Genomic DNA, 18,905 nt, shown 5'->3' with positions numbered 1-18,905 from the left:
TACGGAAACCTCCAGTTGAGCAACAGTTCCAGAAAAAATTGTGAAATGAAGTAAAAAGTTGCCCAGAACACCATACTTCCACTCAGTTAATTCAAAAGAATTAAGTTTCAGAACCAGGCAGAAAGTCAAGACCTCATTTTTAGCAAAGTAGAAGCGGCACATTTTTAAACGCAGCCTGTTTGGAATAACTTCGGAATAGCAACCATCACTGGGAAGTTATTGAATACCATCATCCCCTGGCCAGCAACTTGTGCCACACGCAGACCTCATGACAGAGCGACGACAAAAATGCCAGGGCTAATTTCTACAGCGCGTTGCATCAATCCAGGTATAGGGTAACCCAGGCTGCCGAAGGGAAAGTCGGGACAGAAACACGCACCGTGGGGCCGAGCACCGCCGGGCAATTCCGGCTGACGCAGCGGTGCTGCGCGGAAAACCCGCACATGGCTCCGGGGACACGCACACACACGCGGACCGGGGGAACGCGCACGTTCGGGGTTTGGGCACCGCACAGGCTCGGGGTTTGGGCACCGCACCGGCACACGCGGATTCGGGGGCACGCACACACACACACACAGGGATTCGGGGAACGCGCACACACACGCGGATTCGGGGACACGCACACACCCCGGCCCGCCGGCGTGCAGCCCGTACAACATGGCAGGTCGGCGGCGAGGGCTCGGCCGGCCCCGCGGCCCCGCCGCCCGGGGAGCCCCTCAGGCCCGGCGGGGTCTGGCGGGAGTCTCGAGCCGGCGGGCACAAGGAGAAAGTTTTCCCCCCTCCCACCGCGGCCCAGCGGAAAGTTACCGCCGCCCCCGCGCCGCCTCAGCCCCCGGCCCGCCAGCGCCGGCCTCCCCGCCCCCGCTGACAGCCCCGCGCCCCTTCCCCGCCGGCCCCGGAACGCGGCAGCGCCCGACCCGCGGCATCGCCTCGGAGAACCCCCCAGCCCGCGCCCCGCGGCGGTGACAGCCCCGCCGCGCTCACCTCAGGCGGGTGCCGCGCTCCCCGGGGCGAGGAGCGGGTGGTGAAGGGGTTCGGGGGGCAGCGCGCTCGGTGCCCGCGCCCTTATCTCATCCCAGCGGAGCCCGGCTCGCCCCCGCCGCCTCCCGCCGTGTGGGCGGCTCAGGCGGGATCCCCCCTCCCCTCCGCCGCCATCTTGGCTGTCACGGGGCGGGGGAGGCGGGCTGCGACCCGTGATCGCGGCGGGGCGGGCGCGGGACGGCACCCGCCGGGTCCCGCGGCTCCTGAGGGGGAGGCGGCCGTGCCCCGCCGCCCACCGGGTCCCTTCGGAACGCTCCCCCTCACGGAACGCGGCCCCGCCGCTCCCGCCTTCCCCCTCACGGAACGCGGCCCCGCCGCTCCCGCCTTCCCCCTCACGGAACGCGGCGCCGGCTGCTCCGAGCCATGACGGGGGGAGCGGGGCTCCCTAAGCGAAAGCGCCTAAAACACAGCGCGCAGAGCACGGGCTCGACTGTGCCTCCCCACCACCTCAGCCTTTTAATCCAGGCAGCATCTTTAATTTAAACAGAAATTAATCTCCGGCCCAGATAGGCCGGGATTTGGCTCACCTGCGGCGCCCGTCGCCTGGACCCGGAGGAGGTGCCGGCTGTCTGGAAAACAAGGGATGAGAAAAGCGAGGGATTTTCTGCAGGCTTGATGTAACCCGCAGCAGGCTGTTGCATCAAAGACTAGAAAAAGAACCCGGGACAAAAATAATCTTTTAAGAGCGTGCAGCTAAGATTAGTGCAGCGTGTCAAGATGTTGCTGAGCGCAACAGAACGAATCCTGCCTGTACCCACACAGAAATAAATACTATTTTTCTGGCACCTTGTCCATTGCAACCCTGAGTTTCCAAATTTTATACCAAAGTGCTGATTAGGGATAGGTTCCAACCATACAATTTTGAGTTTGAATTCAGTCTTACCTCAGTTCTGGATGCTTGGCTTAGGGGTTTAGATGTGGCTCGTTATAAAAGACATAAAATTCATATGAAGTTCTGAATTTGTAAATACTGTGAATTTATCAAAACTGAACTGTAAATACTCAGATATGTTCAGACCTACTCTCTTGGTTTACCTCATCCCTCTGAAAATCTGACCAAATAGAACACAAAAGCCAAAAAGTATAAAATAACATTGGTTTCCTCCACATTAATTAAATTGTTTATAGCAGAAATGCTGCTCCTCGTACCCCCCACGTAGGAAATGTGGTTGACACAAGTCGGTGTCTACCTGGGCAGGAGCACCCATGTGCAAGCCTACACATGCAGGACAGCATGATATTTAGGAGCTAAGTCTGTCTTGTTTTTTTCTCAACAGACAGCAAACCGAGTAAGGAATGTGTCAGGGACTACGAGAACGTTCCCATTCCTTGTGTTTCTATGTGAAATGCATTTCTAGCCACACCCAGAAAGAACTTGTCTCTCCAGACACTACGCAGTGGGGTAAGTGAGAGACCGAGAACCTAGAATGTCACTATTCACTACAGCAAGATGCTCTGTGTTCAGCAGCGTGTCCTTAAATTATTTGGTGTGCTGGTAGAGACTTTTCTAAATCAATTTCCGATATATTTCAGTCCTGGAAATGCTTTTCAAATAAATAGCAATACTGAACTCCATCTTCTGGCTAGTGCTAGTAATTTTTGATATGCAAACTGTTCTGTGCTCTCTGCTCTTGCTCATTTTTTAGGTAGGCATAAATTTTAGGCTTCAGCGTTAACATCCAAGATTAATGGGTCTGTTCCTACATCTGAGAGTATTGTTACAGCTGCCTGTATACTGAGCAAAATCCCTGCACTGATGTATGAATAGCTCACTTTGCAGGGTTTAAGTTCATAACCATTAAAATACCCTGGACTATTTCTAATGGAAACTCATTTTGGAGAAATAGAATTCTTAAATATTCTCTGGCAGTTTTCATACTTTTCAGCTCTTTTATGAGTAAAACGTTGTGTAGATGTCTTTGTTTTGCTGTCAATTTGTTTGCCTCCCCCATTTCTGTCCTTCTAGGACTATCTGCATTTAATTACACATTGTGTCAATGTCAACAAATTGTGGTCAGGGACGGGGTTCTCTCTCTGCAAGGCCTGATACAAACACCAAAGCAGTTTCTGCCCCATACTGCTATCACATCTAACAGTGCTTATCTCTGTCCTGTCTTTCTTGTTCTTACATCTCCCCCTCCTTCCCACCCTGTTCCATCAAACCTCTGCTGCATTCTCTCCCTGACCTACCTGCTGCTCATGCTCTTGGCTGTGGCACACTTTCTTCCCCACCAGCACATTTAATTGCAATGTTCCATTTCATTATTAGCTTGTCACCACCTTTATCAAGTCACCTTTCCTAACAAATCTCACTGAGAAGCTTTCCTGCGTAGCTCGTCATCAATTTTCCACTTTAAGGCTCTTCTAAAGCCACGTGCAAAAGGGCCTATGAAAAATTGTGACTGTAGTTCTGTATTTATTTGTGAATAAAGAGCAGCATCAGTGAATAGTGCTACTGTACAGGCAGAGACAGATTTACTGTGTGCCCAGCTCCTGCCAGGCTCATTGCACAGAGATCTGTCTATGTGTCAGTCAGACAAAGCCTTTCCCTTCCCAGGGATTTTCAGGATCTCTGAGCAAGCATCTCTACTTGCACATGAAGACCCGAGCCCAAGACCATTAAGTCACTGAAGTCTACTTATTAATTCCAGTCAGTGTTGGATCAGATTCTTGTTGTGCATAGTAAGCTAATTACCCAAGTTAACAACTGCATGTAGTGCAGGTGGGCAGGCACCAAGCACGCTTCATGTGGGATTCTGCTGCCTCTCAAGTGCAGGGTGGAGCCCTGGCAGCCAGATTTAGCCTCCCCCGTAGTGCAGCCAGAGAGACACGCAGGCTTTCTATGGACCAGCAACCACAGAACGATTTTTTTCCATGTTACAACCCCAAATTTCTAGCTTGTGGCACTGAAGTAATTTTCAAAGTCTGATTTAGATTATTTTAAGTGCATTTTACACATGGGTAAACTCAAGCAAGGCAGAGGACAAGTGGCAGATGGTCAGTGACAGAGCCAGGAATAGAATGGAGAACTCTGCTGTCCCAGGACATGATTTTAAGAGACTTGTCCCAGGATTGTGGGTTTGATGATTTATAATTCATGGGGCTTCAGAAGCGCTTAAAAAAACATGCAGCTATCACTATTCCCAGTTTTTCCTGGCAGAGACTGGCTTCCATAAGCAAACCAATTTTAGTTCAGTTTCTTAAGTGTGCAGTTTAGGACTTAATCTGTTCACTTTCTCACCAGTTTTATGCCTTTTGAACTCACTTGGCTGTGCTGTGTGCACTGCTCATTTACCTCTACAGGGGAAGGATGAACCTCCAAGAGAACCCAACAGAATACCTTTCAAACAGACCTATCAGTAACCTTGGTAAAAATAACTATGGAGATAATGATAATGGATAATTATAAACTCCATAACTGGCAAAACAAGACTCTGCATTTCAGAAGATGAATTGCCTTACCCTGTCCAGTAACCCACTTTACAGTGCAGTAATGGATCTGCATCCGGAGGGTTATGCAATGAAATGGAGCCTTTGGCAAGCTGGAATCACACTGGAAATGAAGCCACATCTTCATGGGTTTTTTCATACAGGCGTATTTGTAAATCTGGGACTTATCCCTTTTGACATAAAGAGACCATCCCAGCTTGGAATGATTAAATTCTAGGACAGATTATGAAATAATAAAGCATTTAAATATTATGGTGCAGCAGCACAACAGTGCAGTCACCCTTCCTTTTACTGATTCAAGTACAGTATCTCTGAAAAGCTTTTTGCACTCCAGAGAAACTACCGACTATGCATTATAAAACAGGAAATAGAATATCATATATGTATATTAAAAATATATCTATTTTTCAGACCTTTCTTTAGGTAATTACTGAAGCAGCTGAAAATATGGGGAAATGAAGCAAATACAGGCCCTGATCCAAAAGCCACTGAACTCAGCAGAAGCACTGGAGTCATGTGTCATGAATTACAATTCACAAATGCAAATAAAGAATGTTACTGTATATGTGTATGGATAAAGTCTAATTGTCTAGTTGCAGTATCTAGGCATTCCACTTGCATAAAACGAGGAGATTTTTTTTTCTCCAGCAGGTAGAGAGAGTTTCTCAGCAGGCATGTATTGCCAATATTTATGGGAGAGTTTGTGGTCCCAAAAGAACAGAAATACTGGGAAACAGAAAGGAAAGAAAATGTACCCGAGGAGGAGATCCAGCTGCTTCCAAGTCATTTCTATAAATAAAAATCTGATGCAAACTCATTATAATTTCCCTTTCCAGCACCGATTTGCTTCCTCAAGATTTCAGAGTGCGCATCTGAGGACTTAGGCTGCGCGTCGTAAAGTTTCCATCGGCAACTGCTAAAATTATTCACAAGGCACTGCAGCATGGCAGCAGCTATCAGCTTTGGAAGGGTAAGAGAGGCAGGGGATGGCCTTTGGTGTTAGTCAGGGATAAACCAGTGAAGATGTGCTTGGCTGTGTTGCTGAGGGTTGGGGTGTCAAGCCAGCCATGCCATCCGTACCTCTCGTCCTGTCGTTAGCCGGCAATCAGCGTGTACAGCTGGAGCACATTTCTGGACACTGGAAGCTCCCAGGCAAATATTTGCAGTCCATTTTGTGAGCACGGGACAGCAGAAGGGTTGCTTGAGGATGGCCCAAATCCTAATGCATCTATCAAAGCCAGCTTGCTGTCTGTGCCAGCACTAACCTGGTTTAAGTATTGCTGTCATCAGTAATGCCAGATAACAAAAGCTGCTCTTTGTGGAGTAATATCAGGAAGGAAATTGTGCATGCAGATTCGCCAGCAAAAATAACAGTCTGGGGCTGTAAATGTACACACTGATACTGCTGGTTTGTTGCTATTTTCAGCAGCTCCTGTTCCCTCAGGGGTGAGAGGACTTAACTGCTATCCCTGCTGTTCATGCATCAGCCTTAAAGGTTCCATGTGGATGCCTGCTCTTTGGCCCATCTGGGGGTGATTTCTGCAAATAGCAGTTTTCCTCTGAATCAGTATTCAATTCATCACCAGAGCCACACCACATAATACTTTGGGGCCATAGAAAACCACTTTCCTTCACTAGAGATCTCTAGTGAAGAGTTCTTTAATATTTGTACTTTATATTCACCTTTGAATCATGCCCAGGCCAAGCAATTATATCCCATGTAGCTAAATCTTCCCCACAGTTTTGCCTGATGGGGATACTTCAGGTTCTAAACTCCTGTGTAGTCCTGCTGTTTAAAGTTTTTGTATTTTGTTCTAGAGATTGCTTATATCATGGTGGGTGAAGTATATCTATCACTTAACCACTTCTCAGGAGTACTATTAAGCTTAATTAATGTTTGTAGAACACTACTGAGATTCTCAAGAGAAGCAGCTATAGAAGTGCAAAGGATCATAATTAATTTAAGAATTAATTTTTTCAGTAAATGGCTAACAACACTTAAGCTGAGATTTTCCAAGTAAAACTCATTTCTTTGATTTTTAGACAAAATCATTCTGAAGTCTTGTTTCCATTTACTACTACCACTGTATGATGTATTTTGATTTTTATTATCCTTCAATATCCTTTGATATATCCAGGCACACAGTACACCTTGTTTTAGTTCAGGAAATACTGCCCAACATATGTAAGTCAAGTTAAAATAAAACTAATAAAGTAACTAAGTCAATAAAGTCAGACAATCCCCAGCACCATTTGCCTTTAGTATAATAAGTGTTTGAACCATAAAGCCTGTAATTAATATTATGGAATAATTTCTATATTTATTTATAAGGCATCTCATTTACATAAATAATCATTATCTGGAAATAAAACCAGATCATTAAAATTCTGAAAACTGATTGAGATCAGTCAAGGTGTACCAAAGAGATTTGCTAAACTCCCTGTTTGAAACAGTTCTGAGACAAAAATCTCTTCTCCCAAACAAGCTGAAACAGGACTCTGCTGTGGGAATGCAGGCAGTGCTTCATGCACTGACATCATCAAACAGAACAGTTATTTTGTACGGTGAGAAAACATTGGGTCACTCTTCTCACTAACTGTCATGGAGAGTTTCCAAGGAACTGCATCTGACACATCTGCACTGAAAATCTGACCCAGATTGTAGCTGAAGCTCTCCTAACACAGATTTCTGCTTTTCTGAGATTCTACAGCTCTCAAAATGCTTTTCAAAATATTAATTTCTTTCAAAATACTTTTAATGCTTACACTATCTTCAATACTTTCAAAGTTTCTCATCTAGTCAGAGAACACTTCATGTAGGAAAAAAGAGAAGAAATGGCACTCTTGTGTTTCTGTTTGCAAGCTGGATTGACCACTCCTCAGTTATTAGCTAGAGAGTCACAGGTATTAAAATGAATGTCCTGCTTGTAACAAAGAATGCATCTCTGGTCCTGCTGTCAGTGCTTTTGCCTTTCAAGGTCCAGAGTGCTCTCTATTCGATTTTTTTTCTAGATAGAAATAAACTCACCATTTTTTTGAAAAGTTACAACGACAGAACATATTTTTAAAAATTTGCAATTGCCCTGAAAAGTCAGACTTGAGTCTGACCTTTTTCAGTGTGAGATACATCTTTGAAGTGTAAGTGCAAGCCCAGAGTAAGGCAATACACCAGGACCTACCCTGTTTGGATTATTTCCTTGCTAATTCCTAGAGAATGGAAGTTGGCTCGAGAACTGAGTCATGAGGATTTCATCTCAATACAGATATTTTTAGTATCTGTTATTTTATCTTGGGTACTTTTTAAATCTGTATCACTGCCCAACTCCTCTCCTAATTATCTGAAATTCTTTTCTTCTGTAACAGCTTTGGAATGTGCCCTTCTATTATTACAAATACTGGCTGCATCAGATTGGGTCCTAACTGCTCATCCATCGATTGGGTTAGGTAAGAGTACCCTTGTTTAAAGCCTCAGCAACTGCTGAGAAACCAGCAAAACAGAGGAACAACATTAAATCTCATGGTGAGTCACTGTGAATGTAGGTCAGCCCAGGCTCTGCCCTTTGCTGAGCTCTCAGAGCGTTGGCTCCAGGTTACCTGAAGGAGCCCCAGCCCCAACAGACCTCCCCCACAAAAAAAAAATAAAATTATGTTTGTGTTCCTTTGCCATACAGCACTGCCGCTTCCATGGGGGAGTTTAGAGCAGATGAACACTTTTTTAGCAACTGAGCCACAACCAAGAGCTGAGAAAGGATAGGAGAGAACACACAAACCAAATCACCTTGCAAGTAGAATACACAACCTGTTTGTTTAACCCAATTTGTGCCAGATAACATTATAGATCCACTCAATCTCAGCCACTTGAGTCTCACAATCAATGTTCTGAGAGCAGAACGGGGGGGGTGATGTATCTGCTCTGATTCATACCTGGAGGACACCCTCTCCTGTAACAGTCAGGGGTTCTACATAATGAGGTAGGCAGAGAACTGTGAATTGATTATTAATTAAGCTGCTTGATCACCTCCTTGGAAAATGTATGACCAAATGTTGATGCACAGAAAGTAATTTACATAATCAAGTTTGAATTTGACTCAAAATACAGTACAAAACTACCTTAATAAATGGAAATTTAAAAAAAATCACACTCTGACTCTTGATGCAAAAAAAAAAAGAGTACTTCCAGTGCAAATAATGAGATGGGAGGAAATGTCCTTGGCAAGTCAATTTGTTCCATGCTGCTGATGGTTCCTGTTAGTGACAAGGATTTTTTTTTCAAGAAGGAAACAATGGAAAACAAATGCAAAAGCATTTACCAGAAGGCCAGGCAATGGCAGCTTTTCCAAAATGTCAAGTGTGCAGAATAGAGTCAATTTAAAAGAGAATTAATTATTTAAACTGAATTAATGTGGCTACAATGAAGCCCTGTTAAACCATCTCATCCATCCTGCTTCCAACTGTGCTACCCCTTACAGTCTAAGTCTAAATACTGTGACCTCAATTTTCAAGCACTTCAAATAAAAACTCTCTTACCCAGTCATAGTACCAATATATTGCTTTTTTAATATATTTACTGCATCTCTATCAGGAACTCACCCACAGAATTGTGCTCACCTTCTCCACATTCCTAACTCATACAAATTTGACCTCTGGGCCCCTTTTTTCCCCTCTTTTCCTCTTTCATCTTCATACTTCTTGTGTTTTCCCAGATGCTTCCGGCAACTTCTATCACTGCATTCTTCAGATCATCCTTTGCCTGCAAGTCTGCCCTTTGCATACAGTTCTGGTATCTTAATTTCAATAATTTTTCTCTTTTGTTTCATGCATTATCTTGTCCTTGCATGCCTTTGGGGACAGGAAGGTGACTGAATTTTAGGTCTCTAGCTTTCATATGGAAGCTCATTTTCTCAAAGAATGTCCACACTTACTTCCCTGGGAGCCTACTGTTCCAAAGGCCTTCAGTTCCTCCTGGACTATGGGCCACAATGTTGCAGTACACTGAATATCACCCCTAGAAGGGATGCTCTATGCCCACTCTTTGCATTTTCCAGGTCAACACAAATTTGCAATGCAACCAACAATCTAAAGGTGCAATAATGGTTACCTAGTGCTCTTTTTCCTGGATAATGTTGCATGAAATATGGCAAACACCAACAGAGCCACCGTTCCTCTTTTGTATCCCACAGGAATATCTATAACCATGTCTACCAGTGATAAGTCAAAACTGTCACTTTTGGTTTCCAGTTTCAATATGGGCAAAGGAACCATTCCAAATCCAAACTTTTCTGCTACCCTTTAAAGCAAAACATCTGGGCTAGAATTTACATAAAATAAATTCCTTTATTTCTTCTATTTCATGGAGGAAAAGAACTCCTATCTAATAAGTAATGAACTTAATTGCCCTAGGTCTTGACTGTATTGGGAATGCATATTAATTTAAATGCATCAGTGTAAAAATCAGTCTCATTAAACTATCTCAAAGCCCTAGAATAGATGGAGCACTGCATTAACACTTGCATGTAGTCATTCATATTAAAGTTATAATTTACAAGAGCTCATAATGAATAAACAGGAATTAAAACTGAGCTGAGGTGCAATAAAAAGGATTAGTGGCAGTGATATTTAAATTGACAGTTAAAAACTCTTCTGGAGCACTTTTAAGGCCTTGGAGAAATACAGTTGGTTGGATATACTATTCTTTATTTCATGGTGTACTAGAAACAATGTATAAAACATGAGCACACCGAGGCCAAATGAACATCTTCACTGCAGAAATGTATTTCTTAAGTTATTTTATGATTTAAAATGTCATTTTCGTGTCGTGCGAGGGGAACGACTGATGTACATATGGAAAATTGTGAGCGAGTTCTTAGAAACCATGCTGTTTTCTTGATCATTCATAACCAAAGACATAAAGATCCTTCAGCGTATCACTACTGCACAGCTTGTACGAGATCTCCATAGCTACCCTTGGCACAACAAGCACAAAACCCAAGTGCCTTTGCAGGGCTGATAAGCAGACAGGAAGCAAGGGAACATCTGCTACAGCTTTAGATGGTTTTGCCTTCAGTAACCACTGAAGCTCTGCATTCCACGTCCTGCTCGCTTGGCCTTTGACACCACCAGCTGTTGGACAGGCGATGTAAAATGTTATACCTACAGAAAGGGAGGTGCATTATTTTCTAAAGGACCACTGGGATATTTAATGGCATTTTTTCTTTCCGTTCTCTGATGACTGGAAACGCTGGATAGCAGAATCTGCATATGGAGTTACTTCCTGAAAGTCAACCACTTCCTATTTAACAATTTTTTTTATGTTCTGTTTTCCTTTCCAAACCTGCTTTGTTTTGTTTTGTTTTGTTTTGTTCTGTTTTAAACACCAAAAACAATTGCCCCATATACTGAATAGTAATTATATTCATCATAATCATTGTAAGGAAGCCATGTGCTTCCCTGGATCAGGGCTGGGGCTTCCAGCCCAGGCAATCTGTCTTCTTGGAGCATAACAGCATTTCTGTAACATGGACAGCCAAGGAACAGAGTTACACAAAATAAATATCAAACAATTTAGTGCAAACCCTTTCTTTGTTTAAAGAAAGAGCTACTGAACATGATGTTTTATAAAGGAGCTTGGCCAAATAATGCAGATTCTCTGCTCGTGTGTGTGTGGAGAATCTGCTCCAGATAGTTCAGCAATTCTCCACCACCCTGGCATTTTCATTTGCATGGAAAACTACTAACAGAGAACTGACAGCAGCATATTTTTAGGATATTGAGGCCCATGCATCTTTATGTACTTCCTCTGAGATTGTAATTTTGTCTAGGAGATTGCAACAGTTGTGACGAAATCGGATTTAGCCATGTATGGTAGATCCTATGGCTCTGACACAATGAGAGGGAAAGGGGCTCAGAGTAACAACAAGAAAGAGGAAGACACTACTCCAGAGTTATGTAAATGTAACTGAGAAGAGAATTTTGCCCAGAAATTCTGTGTTCTATGCTTTGGAGTTCTATACATTTTTTTTTGTATGTTCTATTCTTAAACTGCAGATGGATGTTGTTTTGCCAGAAAATAAATGAAACACAAAGATGACTTCAAATATTTGGACCAGTCATGTTGCCACTCAAAATACAGAAGCATCTGTCATATCACTGTCCTAGTGAGATCATAAAGGCAGAGACAAAGTGATCAAAGAAGAAAATACAGGACTCTTACTCAATTCCTAATACAAGCTATTTCTCTTTTTAGGACCAGGAGCCTATGTGGCATAGAGATATTCCCATAGTCTACAAATACAATAGCTGAGTACCTGAGGTGACTACTTTGCCAGTATTTATTCAGTTAAATATAGGAATAGTCATAAAGACAGTGGATTTAACACTTGAGCCTGGCAAATTACTGACTCAGGTTATTATTGTATAATGGAATCATAGAACCCCAGAATGGTTTGGGTTGGAAGGGACCTTAAAGACATCCAGTTCCATCCCCTCTGCCATGGGCAGGGACACCTTCCATTATCCCAGGCTGCTCCATGCCCCAATGCCCAACCTGGCCTTGGACACTTCCAGGGATCCAGGGGCAGCCACAGCTGCTCTGGGCACCTGTGCCAGGGCTGCCTACTCCCACAGGAAGCAATTCCTTCCCAATATCCCATCTATCCCTGCCCTCTGCCAGTGGGAGGAAGCCATTCCCCCTTGTCCTCTCCCTCCAGGCCCTTGTATAAAGTTCTTTTCCAGCTCTCTTGGAGCCCCTTTAGACACTGGAAGGGTCTTTAAGGTCTCCCCAGAGCCTTCTCTTCTCCAAACTGAACATTCCCATCTCTCCCAGCCTGGCTCCAGAGCAGAGGGGCTCCAGCCTTTGCAGCATCTCTGTGGCCTCCTCTGGACTTGCTCCAGCAGCTCCAAATCCTTCTGCTGTTGTTCCCCAGGGCTGGAGGAAGCTCTGCAGGGGGGGTCTCACCTGAGTGGAGCAGAAAGGCAGAATCCCCCCTCACCTGCAGCCCTCACTGTGGGATGAACCCAGGATATAGAGCCTTTCTGGGCTGCTCTCTATGCTTTTTATCTTCTGCATTTCACAGGAAACTGAATTTTTTAAACTATATTAATATTACAATAATTAAATAGCTGTCTTGAACTGTGTGCACATTGCATTTTGCCAGCTTGAAAGCAAGCCAAAACTTGAAGCAATTTTTAAAAGAATTGTAGAATCAATACATCAATTCCCATTAATTTGGTGTCAGAGGAAACAAATGTGTACCTGTCTGAAACATGTGCATTCCCTGCAGAGAAGTACTAAAATAGGCATCTTCTGTCTCCCTGCCTTCCCTGTGCCCTCCAAACATCAGAAACCAGGGTCAGAATGAGGGAAAACCAGACTGGCTGCAAAATACAATCAAACCACTTTTATTAACTCCATATTCAGGACAAGTTATGCACCAACTGTGCCACATCAAAGCCATCCCAAGCTCTACCCCATCCACTGCACTGAGTTCCTTGTTTCTCCCTGATGCTCCAGTCCCTCCAAAATACATCTCCTTTGCAGGGCTGGGAATATCTAGGCAAGCTGAGGTGAAACTCCATTCAGTCTGTCACAGCCATAAGCTGTCATTCTGCACAGCAGTGGGACAATATTAGTGATGAATCCCAACTGAGAGTGCATTTTTAACCAGCCAAAGTTCTGGATCAGTCCAAGCTCCCTAAAATGTGCTGTGCTGCATGCAAGCATCTTGCACATCTTGCTCACTGCACAGCTGGCTGCTGAGCAAATTCTTGTCTCGGGAGGTATGCTCAAGCACATGAAACATATTTTTAGCATCCCATAGGTGTGAGTACTCCCAGAGCTGAGAGTGCAACCTGGCTGACAGCAGGTTTCCAGAGGAGGGAGTAGGAAAGAGGCAATGGATGATGAGATTACCCCCCACAGAAGGAGACTTCTGCTTGGAATATCAACACATCTTTTCAGTCTCTCATTGTGACTGTTTGTGCTTTCATCAGATTTTCCATTTGCTCCTTCAGCTACGGGACCAGATGGCTCCCACACATTATGCTCTGAATCATGGCAAGGCTCGAGGTGTTTGTTGTGTGTCACAGCAAACACAGGCGCTGGAGCAGGTTAAACTCCCTCACAGCCAGCACGCTGCACCCTGCTCAGGGGTGGGACTGAGCAGGTACCTACAGATACACACTGGGGAAGATCTGAGCATCCTTTTCTTCTTGCAGGAAAATGACTGCCATACCTTGAGCACAGATAGCAGGGAAGAGAGGCAGAGCAGTGACACATGGCAGAGGACAGATGCTCCACGCTTCCCGTGATGCACAATGCCTGATGGCAAGGAGTCCTGGTGGGCCAAGGACAGGAGGCTGTTGTTCCCCCTCTGATTTCCCCTTGCAGTTCATGATTAAACTGGTGCTGACACCTTGCCCAGTGCCTGTTTGCAGAGCCAATAGCCCTGGGCAGGACTTCTGGCCATGAAGCACCTACTGGAAAAAGAGACAATCTCATTGTTTGAGAGCATCTCTGCCTCTGGCATTTGTTAAATAGAAAACAAAACTGATTTTCTCCTCAGTTTGCATAGATCTGGGGTAGATCCAAGCTGTGGCAGCCCTGTGAAATGAGAGTGAACAGGAGGGGTGTTTGCAAATGCAATGGCCCCTATTTAGGAGGGCAAGACTGGGAGGATTACACAGAATGTGATTTGTGCTTCAGTTACAAGACCATAAAAATCAGCCTGCAGTTCTCTCTCACTGAAATACTGCATTTCTGAGCACTGAAAACCACTGGAATAATGAAATATGGTTTTTTTCAATATCTAGGAGATATCTGGGGCTCAGTGTAAGTTACAAATCTGGAGGCAGAGAAGGGATGTCCTGGATAGCACAATTGATATGGTGAGTGTGCTCCAGGTCACACCACGGAGGAGCAGCCAACAGCTGGAGACTGTCCAATGGCCTCACTCCACCCCAAGTATTTTCTGAGATGAGAAAATTCCCCTTTGGCTGTTTTTCAGCTTGCTTTTCTTGCTATGTATTTACATGCCCCCCGTGTTGGAAGTGACAGGGCACCTTGTGAGTGTGCTGGCCTTTGCTGACAGGCGCTGGCAATCAGGGAACACTCATCAGGGACAGGGACAGTGACCAGGAATGTCACAACCACAGCCTGTGCAGAGCAGCTCCCATGAAGGTTAACGCGTGTCGCCACCACCTTTGAGGTCAGTGTTGGCTTCTCTTCAGCAGTCCTATAAATAGATCCCAAGGTTGACTGAAAAGAGGATTTGGCTCTGCTGGATCTTGTTTAGCATTCCCAGGAGAGGAAGGCAGATTCTTTTCCCTTTTTCTCTTCCAGCCTCTAACCTTGAGTTGGTCTCTGTGGGGAACATTAGTGGCATTTGCCAAAAGCACTGCTGCTGCGAGCCGGATGTCCTGCTGTGTCACACAAACCACACGTACACGTCTCTTCAACCTGCAAACCCAGACCTAATTCCACTAAAGCCTCAAACTAATTCCTCACTGGCAAAACTAGGGGAAAACCCAAACAAACCTTGAGCCTAATTGCTTGAAAACAGTAGGACACCTAGTGGATTTATAGGGAATATCTTTGGGATTATCAGCAACATTTTGTCATTTTCTTGGCAAAACCAGCTGTGAATATATTTATAGACAAATCACTGAAATATCAGGGTTTCTATTTAATAAATTAATCTTGTTATAGCTCTTACAGCCTCCAGTTTGCCTGAAGAAGTTATTGCAACCTATAGAAAACCCAAAGAACAGTGTTCGAATGACTTGAAAAAAAATAATTATGGAAAACTGGATGGTTCCCAAGGTCTGGGAACAGGAGCAAGGATATTCTGCCAGATCAAAGCCATCCCAGTTGTTCCATCTGACAGCTCTCTAATGATCTTAATGAGCGAAGTTTTACGGCCTCAGCCTGGCTCCCAGTACAGTCGTGCAGCTCCACAACGACGTGGCCGTGCTGAGCACAGCCAGCCGGCCCCGCCGGTTGTTTCAGCAGAGAATGACTTGGCCACAGAACCCAAAGTGCTTCTTCATTCCCCAGGGCTGATCTTTTATATCCAAATTAGAAGATGATGGGCCACGTGATAACGCCTGCGCTGCTGTCGCTGCATTTGCCTGGTACCAACTCCAACATCAAGCAAATTTTGACCCTAGATAGGGAATAAACCCCTCTGGCAGGGTGTGTAAGAGGAAGAAGATTTGGAGTGATGATTCTATGAAATTATATCTTGGCCAGCAATTATCCTGGGGCTGCCAGGCTTATCTTGCTGGTGTCTCTGGAGGCAGCAGACACAAAGAGATGAGTGATGAGTCCAAAATGGATTCAGGAAACTGATGACTTCATTTTGACAGTCATCACAAGGAACACCAAGTCATTGAGTCTTGCACTCAATTCCTGTTCCCAAAACACACTGAAAACTTTCCTTCCTTTCTGCTTAACATAATATTGTCCTAGTGAAAAATGTCTGCAGAAGATGGTTAATTTTTCTGTTCCATTCCCAATCTTTCTGCAGTGCTGCAGGGATTCCTCAAGAACAGCAAAACCAGAATGAGATTTGATTTTGGATAAAAAATCTGTTCAGATGCAGGTCTTTTTTTTTTTTTAAATTCAAGGTTGAGAAAGGAAAAGCTAATTTAGAAATTAATTTTGATTTGGTCTATTTCTTCTTATACCTTTTCTTTTTAGAGCTGTAGAAATCAGAAAGGATGTAGCACCTGATAGAATGCAAATGAGTTATCAACAGAAAAATTCATATTAACTCCATGTACTTTCATTATTCCTACCTGTGGCATAGAATTACTTGAAAAATAGAATCTGTGTACATTGTAAACCATTTAAATTGGTCTAGGGTTTTAAAACAGATTTTTTTTTTAATTTCAGTGCATGGATTTTGTATTTGAATGGGTTTTTTTTCTGACTGACATGTCAAACTGGGGATAGTGCGTGCTAAGAGTACGCTTTTCTCTAATTTAGCAGCTGGATTGGAAAGCTTGAATTATCTCTGCATAATTGCAATGATTAATGGATTGTTAGGAAATTGCAAAGTATTGATTGAATTTTCCCCTTAGGAAATATTTCTCCTCTGATAAAACACAGTTCTGGGGCTTTGCTTTTGTCCTTCCTACTTTCTGCCCTGGGGAAGCCAGGGGCTGCTTTTATCTGGGAAATGGGAATTTGGGTCAACAGCCCTTCAAGGACAATTTTGAATTATTGTGATTTCCAATTCCAAATCTTCTCTGAGCTTTGCAAAGATATGGATTTACAAAGTGTGAACAGGGATTTCAGAGCCAGAAAAGCTTTTTTTTTTTTTCTTTTTTCCCCAGGACCAGCAGCAAATACTGGCCATCTCTGTTTCACATTCTGCCGTTTCCATGTCAAATACCACCAGTGTGCTCTGCAAAGACACCCTGGCCTTGTTGTGGGAATGCCACAACCATCAAAGATGGTGGCAAATTTTCCACTTTATTAGGCCAGGATTACTCTGGGGGATCTCAGGAGTTGGTGGGAAGAGGGAAGTGGAGAATGAAGTGAGAATTGGATGCAGGGAGAGCTTGATACACAATGCCTGGGGCTGGGCAGTTGAGAGCTGGGAGCCCTGACACACATCTGCACCTTAATGGTGCTGGGCTCTTTTTGGCAGCTGCTCTGGGAATTTCCAGAACAGACCCAGAAATACGCAGTTATGAATGCGACCTCTGCTTCTTTTCTTCGCTAAATTGAACATCCAAGGCCCAGCTGAGTATCGTTCCTTGTCTCTGCTCCAGTTGCTTGGGACGTGCTTCCTCTGCAAATGGTTCTGCCTAAGTTAGGAATTATGAGAGCGTGCTAATTCAAGGTTTGCCATGAATTTAGTGTTCCTGCAAGGATGACACTAATGGCAATTAATGCAGCAGAAATGCCAGTGCTGAGTGACTGTTCTCACATTAAAAGCTGTCAGTTGGAGAGCACACAGTCTCTGTTATTCCAGGCCTGACCTCTGCTTTCTGGCTGTGTTTCCTGTGCACGGCAGGTGTCCCAGGCCATCCCATCACTGCAGCAATTCGCTCTGGGAGGGGACACAGGGAAAGAGCAGAGTAGCCCAAACAAGCCTGTGCTGACAGTGACATTTCCTGAAGGTTTGGATATTCTCATCTGGGGATTGAACAGCAACAAAATTAACCCAGGACTGAACAAAATATAAGACTTTAATTTCTGGAGCTCCTTCCTACTTCAGTGCTCTCCTCATGTCCTGCTCTGTTGATTCCTGTTTAGACACAGAGCTCTTTCTACTGTTTCAGTTTCCACCATGAAGGATCTGATTTTAAATGATCAATTGCATTTAAACAGGCTTAGCTAGAAGTAATCCCTGCTGCTGCCCAACTCCATAGCAATCTGCACAACTTTTCATGTTTTGCTAAAAATCATTGGTAAAAATGCCTTTGCTTTACAATGGCTGAAGTTCAACAAGTGACAGTGCTGCAGCAATGTGGGGACTGTGATTTTTACCTAAGCCAGAAGAGCCACTGTCCTCACCCTGTGCCCTCAACTCTTGCATAGGGTAAGTCAGTTCCAGATGAGGAACAGCTGCAGTGTGCTGCAAGAGGAAGTCATGTTTGCACACATGAAACATGTAAATAAAGGGTGTTTCTAGGCTCACAGACGCAATCCAAAGCATGAAAAGGAGAACAGCTCTTACAGAAGGATGACTAAAAGTACTTAATCTGTGTTATTTTAAGCCTTTTTAGCACTAACAGCAGTTCTGGAGGATGAAACCAGGTCTGAGAAACATCAAGTGAAAATTAATAGCTTTTTAACAACAAAGTTCAATGGACAAGTGCAAATAGGATATGAGATGGAAACCTGAGCTCTTGAATTATAAATATACCCAGCCTCTACACAGACAAGTATCTGTTATCCATTTGATGTACTACTCAATGCAGAGGATTGAGAAAGGTGGCAGGAGCAGGATGGGCATCTTCAGGCTCAAGATTTTGTGTGTTCTGGGTTTGGCTGCAGATAAAAAGGATGAATCCAAAGACAGCACAGATTCCTATAGCCCTCACCACTGCCCTTCCCCCTGCGAGGAGCTGGAGGTGCAGGGCACATCAGAGGCTGGCAGCAGGATGTGGGTGAGCCCAGACTGATGCTCCCGATGCTCCTGAGGAGCATCTGTCCTCCTGTGGAGGGTCACACTGCGGGCACACATCAGGTGTCTTTGTTACGAATGTTTTGTTTTCCCCACTCGGAAGCTCTGAGGCAGCATGAAGTATTTATCTTTAAATGCAGAGGATCACATTCTGGCTCGTTATGGTGCCAGCAGACGGTAACTGATGCACAGCCCTGCTGCTGATGCCCTGGGGTTACTTTCCACACACAGGAATGATGACACAGCCACTGACTGCAGTGATGGCAAACGTGCTGCTGC

The 18,905-nt window shown here is 44.4% G+C and overlaps 1 protein-coding gene and 1 long non-coding RNA gene across 6 annotated transcripts in view; one reads left to right on the top strand and one right to left on the bottom strand.

The window, feature by feature from the left end:
* Positions 1-1,638, bottom strand: part of DENND4A (DENN domain containing 4A) — a 48,628-nt gene extending 46,990 nt beyond the window's left edge. For 3 of the 5 annotated variants that reach the window (XM_041468736.1, XM_041468738.1, XM_041468739.1), the window contains exon 1: positions 985-1,492. The gene's annotated coding sequence lies outside the window, so the exon portion shown is untranslated. Of the gene's footprint in view, positions 1-984; positions 1,495-1,568 lie in introns of those variants that run through there. The other 2 variants (XM_041468737.1, XM_041468740.1) reach the window with 2 other exon arrangements.
* Positions 77-5,036, top strand: LOC121354281. Its single transcript, XR_005955258.1, has 3 exons — positions 77-328; positions 2,319-2,443; positions 4,903-5,036. It is a non-coding gene; the product is annotated as an uncharacterized LOC121354281 (long non-coding RNA).
* Positions 5,037-18,905: the final 13,869 nt, after the last annotated feature.

Source organism: Pyrgilauda ruficollis, unplaced genomic scaffold, assembly GCF_017590135.1.
Source record: "Pyrgilauda ruficollis isolate IOZ18807 unplaced genomic scaffold, ASM1759013v1 scaffold23, whole genome shotgun sequence".
Taxonomy (NCBI): domain Eukaryota; kingdom Metazoa; phylum Chordata; class Aves; order Passeriformes; family Passeridae; genus Pyrgilauda; species Pyrgilauda ruficollis.
Note: the sequence above shows the minus strand (reverse complement) of the source record. Positions and strands in the feature narration are given on the sequence as shown.